Consider the following 13,303-nt stretch of genomic DNA (forward strand, 5'->3'; position numbering starts at 1 on the left):
CATAAATATTAGAGAGTAAAAACGTGGAATAGAATTTCACACAGTTTTATAGTTTGGGCAAAGACAAGAAACTTGCCGTTGCTATATGTCTAACAAATATGAAGTTGACAACACCTTTAATTCAATGTAAAACTCCATGAATTTCGATTCATTTGCTCAAAGACTTTTTCCCATCATTTTGCGACCCATTTTTAAAATTGTCATTTCTTTGAAATGGACGGAAACCCATTGTTCCTATAGTAGCTCATTCGTTTCATCCTATCCAACAGCATTAACCCATTACGGATTGTCTCTGCGAAGTACTGAAGTTCAATTAGGGTTAGGATGAATAAACGGAAGAATTGGGGCTTTTGCTTTGACCTTCTACCCCCGCGCATTACATCTCTCATTCTTTCTTTACGCGTACATGTACATTGGGCTTTTGTTCAAAAATTCCATTTGCTTCATTTTCTAACTGTGGCGCGGTACACCACGCTAAAGAAGAATCTACAACGGGGAAAGAATGAAGGCTCATTGTTGCGGAGGTCCATCTTGTATTTGTATTCCCCGTCCAATTCCTTTTGTAGTTCACTTCCGTTTTCTCATCTTTCTCTTATTTTCCATTAAGGTCCCTTCCCTCTTATGAGTCTTTTCTCTTGATTTTGTGTAAGGGTCAATTTCGGCCTCTAATCGGTCACAGCTATACCATTAACTTTAGGGACAAGCTTAGGATTATTGACGTACGCCAAGATATATGCGCGTATCTGTAAGGCGAAACTAAATATCCCATGGCGCCATTAGCTCGAAAGTACACTGAACGCTTGATTTTGTTTTAAGGCTTAAGTGGTCAACGTCGTCCTCGGCTTATTTCAGATTGACTTCCATTGGTCACTTGATACCAACGACTAGATAAAAATACTATTGACAAATTTCTGAAAGACTTTAAACAGTCAAATCTTTGGGTTCAAAAATAAATTTTTAGAGCGGATAATACAAAGAAATATATTTACACTGGAAAGGCCTATTTTAGAAAAAAAAACAGCTAAACAATGTATGTAGGTATTGATTTTTTCAGTAAATCGATGCGATGGAAACGGTTACAACAGCTTGGTTTATGAAAGGTCACCCTTGGTATTATCAGAGTTAATTGAAGAGTTAGCAACTAGGCTAAAGCGGAATAACGCTGTTAATCCTTCTCGGTGGATTGGAATTAAGAGATTAAAAGCGTAATAATACTTCCCCTATTCCATTTGGCTCGTTGCTGATCTCCGTGTTAAAACCCAATCATTATAACCTTCTAAAAATCGGGTGCGGGCCAGCACTTTAATTTCGGATTATTATTCTCCTTGGTTTTCCCCCGGGTAGGGAGATCGTTAAAGACCCATTAAAGAAACAACAGTAACCTTTCTAGCGTTGTCCCTTTTTAAAATTAATCGATGGCCGGTGTGGGTGGTTATCTCCAACGCTGTTGATGTAATACTTAATCCCTCTATATTCATTTCGTCCCTTCACCAATTATAAAACTGTGAGGAAAATATTAACATCAGTTTTGTATAACTTTTTAGAATTCCGCATTTGACCTTTTATGTAGGCAAATTTAAAGATAATATATTAATTATCCATATTGTTGTGGATATGCAGTATTTATAAAGATAAAATAACGCGTAGAATGGATAGAAAATACCGAGCTCTATGAATGGATTCAACCAATTAGCATGCCTTAGCTTCTCCAGAACCAGGGGCTCCCTATAACGAAAATATTAGTTAATTAAGTAAAAATTTGACTCTTCCAAAAATATAAACTTAGCGGGTGTAATTTTATAAAGATCAATCGAGTCTAGAGGAGAGGTACTCATTCTCTAATTAACGTTCTTTCGTTAATACCACGTTCTTCCTATTCTCTCTCTCTCCTCTTCCCCGTCTCTCTCTCTGGTGGGCTTGAAGAGCTATCGCATTGTCTCGATTAATTTATTCGAAATTGAACGAACAAAAGCCTTTCGGAGCGGCGAGAAGATTTAAAGGCCGCTTTGGAAACGGTGCGGGAAAATTCCCCCGAGTCTAATTAGAGAATCGCCTTCTTCCACACGTAATTCTCTTCCGTAAAACTTCACTTGTTTTCGATTGTAGTTGATGCGTGCCCAGAACTTGACAGCTCGACTGCCAAGTAGTTCTCGACATTGACATCCTTATGAAACGCCATCCTATCATAATCTATTAAAATGAGGTGTCCTAGATACCATTCTTTTGATGATGATTGTCAAAAAATTGCGCGTGACATCCGTGTGAAGTTCTGAAGAAGTAAAACAATCGGATCGGTAGAAAATATTCTTAAATGAATGCGTATGAAATGCAGTTGAGTGAAATATACAACTACAAGCCGCGGTGATGTGAAAACATCGGGGGATTCTAATTCTAACACTATTTATTGCTCTTCTGCCTTTTTTCATTGAAGCATCCTTAACCAAAATGGTGGTAAAGCATTGTTAGTTTTCATTAAGTCTTTCTAAAGTGCGGTGTTGGTACTGTACAATCACACCATAGCAGAGTACAATCACGAGACGCAAAATGGGAAGAAAACCTTGCACATCAGAGACCTCTGCGTGTTGAGAAAACGTTTGTTAAATTTACCGTTCATTTAAATTAATCCTAATTGTTGCACGCGTAACAATAAAAGAGGAAAATTTCGCTTCTGAAATACTTATTAAATATTCCGTAAATGGTTATTTATCTATGCCGTTATATTTATTCTCTGGTGGGGTTGCAAATGAAAGAGAATTTGGCCTCGATTCCAAGTTGGCTTGATCACCTTCTTAACTTCTTTCTTGAAGAAAAAGAGGATGGCTCGGGCAGTGGAGTGAGTGTGGGTAGAAAAAAGCAATCAAGCGCTACAAATTGTATCGAGGTACGGCCGACTTGATGAATGTCTTCTCCTTCTCAATTAAGGTGGCCAAGTTCTTGGCTGACACCCATGATGAAAATGGGTATAGAGAGAGTCGAACCCGACCGTCTAAAAAAACTAGATTTATGGACCGGCGCAGTTTTTTTCTTTGGTCTCTTCCTTTTTTTAGCTCGGATCTCCTTCGCTCTGCTCGATTAGAGTCGCCCATGCACTAGCTTAGTATGCAAACAATGAAAGGGGGAAGAAAGAAACCGCTATTCCTTTTAATTATTTTTAGGTGGTCTTCCTTGGTAAGGCATTGAATGACAGCCTATTCTTTTAATTATGACCAGAGGCGAGTTCGTTTCGAGGTACAGGTTCCCTTCGAAATGACACGAAATTCCTTATTCGTTCTCGAACGTCGATAGTTATGAAAATAGTTATCAGGCTGTAGTTTTTTCTTTTCTTAATATTTTCCACATCATCTTTCGAATTCTATAGTGGATCATTATGGTAGGTAAATAAGCGAAACAAATTTATTTTTATTTTTCAAAGTTCCCAAAAATATAGAATTAATTACGCACCCATATAAAATCTACCTTAATTACTCTTAGACTTTCCTACTACTAAAAAAATACGGGAAATCTTTTTTTTACTCTTTCCGTTTTGCTTGCCCAGTTTTAGTTTATTTCCCTTCTATCTTACCCAGAAATCAAAAATATACTAACCCAAAGTTATAAAATATTAATTAATTTTAACCGGAGAAACGTCAAGAATTCTGTGATAATTCAGAATCACGTAATACTAGAAACTTACTGAGAGCTAGTTCGAGAATTGACTACACTCGGTTTTGCAGTCCATCTTCCTATTTAGTCTGTACTAAGCCTTTGACAACGCCTCACCAGGCGTCGCTTTAAGAGAATCTATGACCTACGTCACTTCGTAACAAGCTCTCAGTAACCAGTGACAAACTTACAGAATATATCTTATGAACTTATGTTAAGACTAAAGTTCCATTAAAACTATAGTTCCAAATTCCGAGGTAAAGCGGTTCGGGTTTGGGCCTTGATGAATCATTCAGATTAGACTATCTCAAACGTAGCTTCCTTTAACTTTTAGATTACTGCATTTCTGTAAAAAGTAACTAAATTCCCTCGCCTCATCAACTCGGTTATTTCTGAACTTCTGATAAACTGCGCAAAATAAAAGGAAGATTTAACTCGATTTTGTTTACTTTTTGCTTAAACGCTCTAGGTACCGTTAAGATTAATGGTAGGGCTCCTTGCCCCCCCCTTTCCTTTTTCCGGCCCAATAGATTGGGGCGAGGGGGTTGGTTGGGGCTCATACCCCTCCCCCCACGTGTTCACCCGCAGGAAACTTCTGGTTTGATAACGAGTAAAGAAAAAATAAAAGCTAGGGATTTCTATGGTCTATAAATTATATTTATTACCGGGCTTTAATCCTTTAACTCAAACAGCCCCTTAAATACTCCTTCCGAAAAATTTCTTGATAAAGTTTCCTTCTTATAAATTATTAACGACTCCCTTTCAAGATTAGCTTTATTTTTCAAGATTCTCCGCTTGCTGCATGGTTCTATCTAGAAATATAAATTTTTATCTATTCTCAATGTTTACTGGTTTCATTGAAGGGCTACTCTATGTATCGACACTTGTCCATTAAGAAACTAGTCTCCCGAATTATTTGCAAAACCATCTAATTTGTTAGGGATGGAAAGTATATAGAGGTGACACTAGGGACCCTTATTTCCTGTGTATGAACTGATGTGGAAGGTTGTAGCTTTTCGATGTAGAATTGTAGTTTAGTAAGCTCATGACGCAAGGGTCATATCCTACGCGTCATTACTATAATTCTCCAAGGATCTTTCATATTATTCTCAAAAGTGCCAGCTTTTAAGTATCTCTTTAAAAATAAGTAATATTTATTGATAGCTTGATGAAATATTTCGTCGTTTCTCACAATAAATAACATTATATTCCATGGTTATTTTGCTTATACTGAACAGTTTTAACATTGTATTAAACTTCCTTAAGTCGTGCAATAATATCAAAGAAATAAGCGATAAATAATGACTGAAGTTTAATCTGCTTAACTTGAATTTTACATTTTAAAATATATTTTATCGTTTGAACAATGCTAGAAGTCGAAGGGAAGCTTAATTTTTTCACCGCAACGTGAATTTGAAAAAGCTATCTTTAATTAAAAACTAAAATACAAAATGTTTCTATTCCTAAAACTATTTTAAATTTTTAATTAACACTTCTACAGAACAGCGTAGGAAAATCGTTGTTAATTATTCCAATACTGGCGGTCCCTTTAGACGTTTTTCGCCGCCTAATTTTAATTTTAAAACCATTTAATTTATTAGTAATTAAAGAAAGCGTGATACAAGGCGATTAAATTTTAATTAATATTCACGCCTAATAAATTGAGTTAAATCTCTTGATGTCAGCCTCAATTTAAAATAAAAAAAGTCAAATATCGCTTAGGGATTGGAAGCTTTTTTAGTGGCGTTAGATACATCCCATCGGAACGATCTAAAAATAAAACGAAAATTGTTGGTTGAATAAGTCAGCCTGCGGAAAAGGGGTTAAAAAAAATCCATACAATTGTTATAGTTAATTAATCCGACATTATCAAAAGTTCTAACAATTCTACTCTGAAGAACTGATAGACTTCGGTATTCCAAAAAATGTGACACGCATGCAAGTTGCAAAAAGAAAACCCATTAAAACTTCGGATTATTTGATTTTTGATCTAATATAAAATCTAGGAAACCGCCTAACTTAAGCTTCCGTAATAAATTTCGTCATAAAACGAATGCTTCTGAAACTTCAGTACTTCCGTTGAAATTAGTAAGGGAAAAAAAGGAGGGGATTTTATTTGGCTTCCCGAGATAGTTAGATTCCTTTTCACTATACGTTGGAGATTGAAAGAAATATTTTTCTAAATTGATATCAACTTATTTTCTCTTCTTTTTAATCAAAACTCAACGTTATAATTTTTCTCATTTGGAAATAACATTAAAATACAGGGTGTTTCCGATAAGTCTAGGGATAAACCAACGGGGATGTTCTTTGAGCGATTTTCAATCGAAAATGTTCCATGACATTTTGGGGTCCGGGCCACTGTTTTCGAGTTATGATTTGAGTGTTTTAGGGATGAGCCCCTAACTGAATTAGAATTATCTTTCAGTTTTTTAATTAAATTTTAGGGGTCATCCGTAAAATACTCCAATCATAACCCGAAAACGGTGTCTTTTATTTAAAATATTATAAAACATTTTCTACTCAAAATCACCCAAAGAACATCCCCTTAATTTATGCCAGACTTATCAAAAACACCTTCTATATCCTTGCTCATTTAATTAAAAACTAAAACTTTTAGAAATGTTTAAAAGATTTAGGTACTCAACACCGGGAAGTTTTGTTACTAGCACCAAAAGTGGATGAGAGGAAAAGTATGAAAATGGCCAAAAGTCGCGAGTCATCAGAGTTTCGCCGTAGTTGACCGTTTTATTGGCGTAGCTATACTGGGCCTGTTCACTCCCTTAAAATAAGTCTTGTGTTAATTCGCGGTTACGCGGTTACCGTCGTCTGCTCTTGTGTAATCTCGGTAATTTAGCTATAGCGCGAGCAGCTTGCATCGTGATGCGCGTGATCGAGTGGGCTATGGTTAAACCAAGGAGCATAAATGTCTGAACTACTTTCAGTTGCGAGTCCATCAGTCACTAGTAAACTAAATAGTTATTGGCGAAACTTTGATGTCCGCGTTTTTTAACACAGGCTCTATCGCCATTGTCATACTTTCCCTCTCATCCACATTTGCTAGCACGTAGAATCACTTTAAGTTGCTAGACTGCAAAGAATGAACCGTTTCTTGTTAAAATAAATATTCTTCAAAGAGTTTTTAATTTTCTAGTGAACTCGAACCTTGTTTTTCAATATAAACCAACGCAGTTCACAGAAATTAAAGGCGGAAGTCTCGTTGGTTGGGTTTTGTTCGTAGATTGGTGAAACAGAATGTTTTGAAAACGGATCCTTCCCAGAATCCCACAAAAGGGACACTGTAGAGAAAGACAAATTCAGAAAAAGAGGTCAATTTCAAAGTCATTTTTCATCCTCGCAAAGCGCCGAACAAGTCCCTTTAGTGAATTATCTGGAAAAGGCAGTGTTCAGCAAGAAAAACACCATCTCTAATATACAGAACTGGACGAGTCAACTTGGTGGGCGGGAGGAGATAAACGTGGGTGTTCAATGGTTGGTGCATGGGTCTTAAGGCTGGCTGTTCTCTTCTTAAAACAAAAGATGCCCGAGATGTCTGTTGTTCCTTGAGGTCAATTTTGTCGCGTCGTTCGTCATCTATGGCGGTCAAGTGTAAGGGTAGATCAATTACCTCCCATGGCTTTAGTATCTTTGAAAGGACTGGAAATTATACCAACAACTGTAAACTGATTTTTAGAAAAAGTAAGAACTGTTTATGATCTATCAATCCCACAATCCCTCGGGAAATCTTTTAGTCTCTGATGGTTATGGAAGGCAAGAGTTGGAAAACAACGTTCTTCGTCTTTTCTCTCCACATTTTGGAATGCTTCTCGTAGTCCGTGCAATTTCCGAGCTATATAAATATCAGCATAAGTTTATAAGATACGTTCTATAAGTATGAAAATACCTATACTTCGTAATGCTAGAGACTTACTGAGAGCTAGTTCAAGAACGACAACCGAGAATTGACTACGCTCGGTTTGCTGTCCATGCTCCTATTTAGTCTGCACTAAGCCTTTGACAGCGCCTCACCAGCAGTCTGGGAAATAGCACACTTCCTCTTTTCCAAAAACCAGTTTATTAATTGCTTGGACTAGTTTTTAAATTCGAGAAGTGGGGGTTGCTGGTCCCCGGGACTAGTTTATTAAATGCAAACCTATAGGAGAACAAAGGCTGGAACCAGTCCGGAGGCCAGTTTATTATTTCGAACAATAGGGGTCACTGGTCCCAAGGACTAGTTTTAAAAATATTCTTGCTTCCCAGACTGCTCACCAGGCGTCGCTTTACGAGAATCTATGACGTTTCAAGTACGTCACTTCATAAAAAGCTCTCAGTAACCATTGCCAAACTTATGGAACATATCTTATGAACTTATGATATCAGGAATCAGGAAGTTCTTATTTCTTCCGATTCTCTGTTTATTCGCGAAATGCTAACGTTAAGCCTTGTATATTCATGGCTCGCTCTCTGTTGGGATTTTTCCATTTTCCGAGCTGTTACTAAGGGAGTTGCTATGTAGAGATTTTTGTTTTCCGATTTACCGAAATAAAGTCTCTCTATAAATCCGTTTTAGGGTTTTAAAATGGAAAACAGAAGCTTTATAGAGTCTGATAAGGCTTGTTAAGGTGTTTTATTGCCCGTAGCTTATCGCTAACATTTATATTGAAGCCAATCTAGCGAAAATACGATTGAAATTCTACGGTTCTATTTTGGTAAATAAAATTTCAGAGGTTCAATATGGAGGGTTGTATCTGTAAAATTAATTATGATTCTCGACTAACACTTTTGTGTAATTAAATGCGATATCGAATTATTTAATTTAATATTATAGTATTAACTACACTTAATTGGCCTTTATTTGTTTTTTAATGAATAATCAAGTGTTATAATATTCATATTATGCATAAAAATATTTCAAGGTAAGATGGAATATAGGGGCACAATTCCCAATGCTTTTTCTATGAGCGCCAGTAGAAATGTTTTACCCGCTATACACCAATGCTCGCAGTACCATATATATAAATACTGTATCTTCGGTATATGCCGCTAAGTTCAGCCTTTATAATGTCAAAAAAAAAACAGTAAATGTACCGCAAAACAAGCTGAGTGGTGTCCAAAAATCTTTAATAATCACATATTGTTTTTGGTTTACACTTTATTGTCTCTTTCCAATTTCATTAATTCAATAAACGACGTTTTAAGAGTAAAACGACGTCATAAAAGCGGACGTGACGTAATTTCGTCTGTTCCTCTTTCTCCATTATACTATTGGGCTCCTATCTATAACATTCCTAATTTGGGCAACACCGAATAATGAATATTGAAGATCCGCATACACGTATAGATCCGGCATAGGATTGTTAACGTTGCTCCGGCTAAGTTGGGGGCTGATTTTAGTTCGGTTAATCGTAGAATAGACGGTTCAGGGAGTCGCATTTCGAGCTCGAATACGCTCTGCTTAATCGTAATTAACGACAAAAGTTACGTACGCCTAGCTACCAACATCCATTAAGAGGTTACTGCGGGGGATAGTGACGGCTCACGTCTCTTAGAGAGAGCTATAGTTGAGTTTTCTCAATTGGAAAGAACTGGTAATGCCAGTTAACTAAGGTTCCTTCAGCTATAAAAGTCAGATAAAGAAAGATCTTTGAAAAGAAGAAGGCAATTTAATCCTCGTACAATTCTTTTCTTGGAAAGTATTACGCAACTGAAATGTAAAACTAAAAATATTTCACGTAAATTCGGCTTCATTATGGAAAAGTTTAAAAGTAAATACTAAGTGGTGATATAACTCCAGTAAGAAATACGCTCTACTTTGTCTGCCTTTCTCTAAGTAACGCTTCATGAATTAGTTTTTGGAGGAATTAAGAATAGATGATGGTCATGAGATAAACATGGCCTGGGCAGGAACGTGTGGCCATGTTTTCATCTACCCAGCACATAAATCAATTAATTCCAAAAGTCCTTTCTGAAGAGCGACCTAAAAATAATTACTAAAAGTAATGTACAAGTAGTTAGTATATCGACTATAAAGTTCCTGTCGTAATGCTAAAAGGCTTAATGCTTTGAGTTGATTTTAAAGAATTAGAAATTAACAATTACATAATATTCAAGGAAAGTTAAGTTTAAGGGATGTTCGAAAACATGCTCCAGTATATAGAGAACATCGTTTTTCTATTTACTTAACCAAAGTTGTAGAGAGTGAATATTTCTATCTTGAAGCCATTGATTCGGCCTCTTTAAGCTGCGGTGCGACTGGCCGAGTGTGAGTCTGAACACCAGGATAAATGGGAAATAGTCTTGCTTTTTCTTCCTTCACTTATTTCGGGGAAACGTCTTGACTTTTACGGCATAGCGAGAAACTTGGTGAAAATTTATGCCCGACTCTTTCGGAACTACCTCAGCAGCACTTTCATGCCCAACGAAACTATCGTTACCTTTCTTTCTAACTCTTTTACTATTTACCTTGCTTGTTATTTAAAAAAATATCTCTCCGAAAATTATTTTTAACGTCTTAAAACTAAATATGAAATTATGTCGTAAAATGTAATACCTCTTGTACGACTATGATATACTTAAAGATCTACTAAAGAAGCTTATATCATATCCCTATATTGATATCAAATTGACCTAATATCACAAAATAAAAGGGTTTAAAGACCCATAGAATTTTTTTTCCAAATTCTAAAATTGACCTTCCCTATAAGATTGAGCTATTTTGATAGCTCTGTACAAATCTGACGATGCTTTGGTTCTGTACTTGCCAAATTATTGAATAGAAATATTTCACGCCCACGCACGTTTATCAAAATCTTTTCCCTTGGTCCATTTTTTACACTAATGAGCTTATTTTAAAAAAGGACTTCAAACGACGGGAAAATTTCCTCACAGACATATTTGCTTACTTTCATACGTTGAATGTTTGTATAAGCTCATTCGAAACTGAAAAAGAAAATTATATCGTGTTTTTTTCTTCTTTAAAAATATGAACTCTTAAGTTAAATAACAACTTAATTCATTATTTTTGAAAGTTGAAAACTTCGTATCATCGAGGCCAATGTATTTAAATATACACTACAATATTGAAAATCGAAGTATAATAAATCAACTGGACCGATAAGGCTGCGCTCCTTTTCCCGAGCTTATTCAATTGAGTAAATCTGTTTCATTATTTCAACGTACGAAATTTATCTCCCCAATTCTTAAAAGGTTTATTCTAAAACCGACGTGTAAATTCTGCGGTAATTAATAATCTCTTAAGACTTTCCTCCAATTTCAATAGCGCGCTCTCGCTCTCTCTATTAAATCAGTTTTCTCAAGCAACTACCAGCACCTTCGCCGATTCCCTAGCTACTCATTTCACCAATATGATACCGGGGAAAACTTGGAATGTCTCTCAAGAATTTCCTTGTCCGAAAGGGCCGGCTCGAAAATTCGATTAAAATCCTAGAAACCGCAAACGCAATCATATTCTCTTTCTACCTTTAAGTTGGTTGCTCTGGAGGTGTAAGATCCGAATTTCTCTCTAAATCTTTCCGATTTTCGGACAGCTTTTGAAATTCCATATATGACGTATAGAGGTCGAACTCGAGGTTACTAAGAACTTAGATTTGTATGACGAAGGGAACGGAAGGAACTTAACTAGAATTGTAAACGGTTCCGAATGAAATTAAGTAATTTATCACGTGAATATAGTGACCGAATCTTGAAGTTTTTTGAATTACTGAAAATAATAATTTGAACCATAAGTACATTGTGACATTGTAAGGTATGCTCGTCAAGGAGTAAAGTAGATCACAAATTCTCGCAAAGCGACGCCTGATGAGGAGCTATATAAAGAATAAATTGGTTGAGGTCAATCATCGCGTCGTTCTCGAACTATAGAAAGCGTCATACTTATGAAACACACCTTATAAACAAATGCTTTACACTAATCATTTCATTATACCAAGAATAAATTTAAGATGTGACAGCTTAAGAGTAGCCACCTGGCTTCAAGATTTTATAACCTCGTTTGCAACGCAACTGAAGTTTTATTCTTGATGGTGTTGAATTGATTCATAGTATCCGTTATACGCTTTGACGTTGAACACGTAGTGCTGAATTGGCTTGATAGATTGAGTCTGCTTGTACGAGTTAACAATTCTTAAGATATCCGTTGTATAAAGGGATGATATTTGTAGCCTTTATTAGGCCGATTATTGAACTGTCACGCTAACTTCGGAAGGCGTTAGGTGCATTCTGAAGGACCGAGCTAAGTATTTATCCGTATTTCAATAGGCATCTTCTCGACCGGTTTATTTGTTGAAAGATTGTTTGGTTACTCCAAATTGTAAGGAGCTATTGTGATAATTTTGCGGATTACTCGCTAATATAATTAACGTTTAAAACTAATACTGAGCGATTTAATTAGCGGAATATTAACCAAAATTTTGAATTCTATTAACGCTACATGTTTTCTCAACGTGTACCGCACTCCAAAAAATGAGTGTTGAACCATCAACCACGTAATGACATGGCGAGAGGCGATGACCATCAAAGATAACCTTTAACCTCGCCGAAAAAGAGGAAAGAGCCGGAAACAGCATTTTCTTTCCAAAAACCCTCGTAAAAACCGCAGATCCCGAACCATGACCCTTACTGGCAATGCACTCCCTTAAAAGCAGAAAGCATTCTATGTTTCAAATCCCCAATAAACGCGCGCGCCATGCCCTGGTCCTGTTATAAGATCCCGCTAGTGTGCCTAACAATTGATTTTTCTCCCATCCATCCCTTATACGATCATAAAGGAATAAAACTTTACGTCTGCTCCCTGTTACAAGGGAAAGAGGACCAGAGAGCCAAGAAAGCTCAGTAGTGACCGAAATAGGAATCTTGTAGTCTAAACTAGGCCATGAATAATATGAAATAATAATATGTGTGTTACGCTTGGCAACGTCTATGATGTACTTCTGGCAAAAGAGATGATTTCTTTTTCTACTATGTTGCGTGTTCATCTGACGCCCTCTTTCTGTGAAAAAGCTGCTAGCTTAGTGGTTCTTTGTCCCAAATACTAGGGGTTTAAGAGTTAGCGGTCTTATCGAAATACTTTGTTTTCTAGCGAAACTCTGTTTTATCTTTTCATGTACGACTCTTTGTTATACTAAATTCATAAACCTAGAGGCAATAGATCAGGAATACAAGAAGAAACAGATAAATAGTGATGATATCTGTAGATTTATCCATTTTTAATTCCTTTCATGTCAATGGCACCTCCATTATGACTCGCAACATCTGTCCCTGTAGGCTTCCAACATTCACTTCGAGTGATTATCTTTTGATCCCGGTTGTTAGAGGGGGAAAAGGGATGGAATCGAGTAGAGGGAGTAAAGAGAGAAAGAGAGAAAGAGAGAGAGAGAGAGAGGGAGAGAAAGAGGAGAAGCAGAGGTGCAGCCTGCTCTTCGCAGCCTCTCCCAATCCCATCCCCCTCCTCTCGTCCTCTCGCGCTTCTGGAAAGCTCTTCTCTCATCCTAGTTTCTTCTCCTTCCTCTTCCCACACCACGGACCAGCCAGTATTCGGCGTGACTCGGACGGCATCGAGTCGAATGGACGTCCGACCCGCCGCGCGCGCGAGTTTTATAGTTTTTTTCGAGAAACACCGTAAGTTCGTAAACTACCAGTTTTT

At 36.8% G+C, this 13,303-nt stretch overlaps 1 long non-coding RNA gene across 1 annotated transcript; it reads right to left on the minus strand.

Annotated features, from left to right (window-relative positions):
- Nucleotides 1-6,865: 6,865 nt before the first annotated feature.
- On the minus strand, nucleotides 6,866-7,826 carry LOC149623582 (uncharacterized). Its single transcript, XR_016374727.1, has 3 exons — nucleotides 7,574-7,826; nucleotides 7,317-7,492; nucleotides 6,866-7,236 (listed from the first exon to the last, which is right to left on the minus strand). It is a non-coding gene; the product is annotated as an uncharacterized LOC149623582 (long non-coding RNA).
- Nucleotides 7,827-13,303: the final 5,477 nt, after the last annotated feature.

Source organism: Phalangium opilio, unplaced genomic scaffold, assembly GCF_054372755.1.
Source record: "Phalangium opilio isolate 3A_F unplaced genomic scaffold, DU_Popi_V2 ptg000113l_1, whole genome shotgun sequence".
Taxonomy (NCBI): Eukaryota; Metazoa; Arthropoda; class Arachnida; order Opiliones; family Phalangiidae; genus Phalangium; species Phalangium opilio.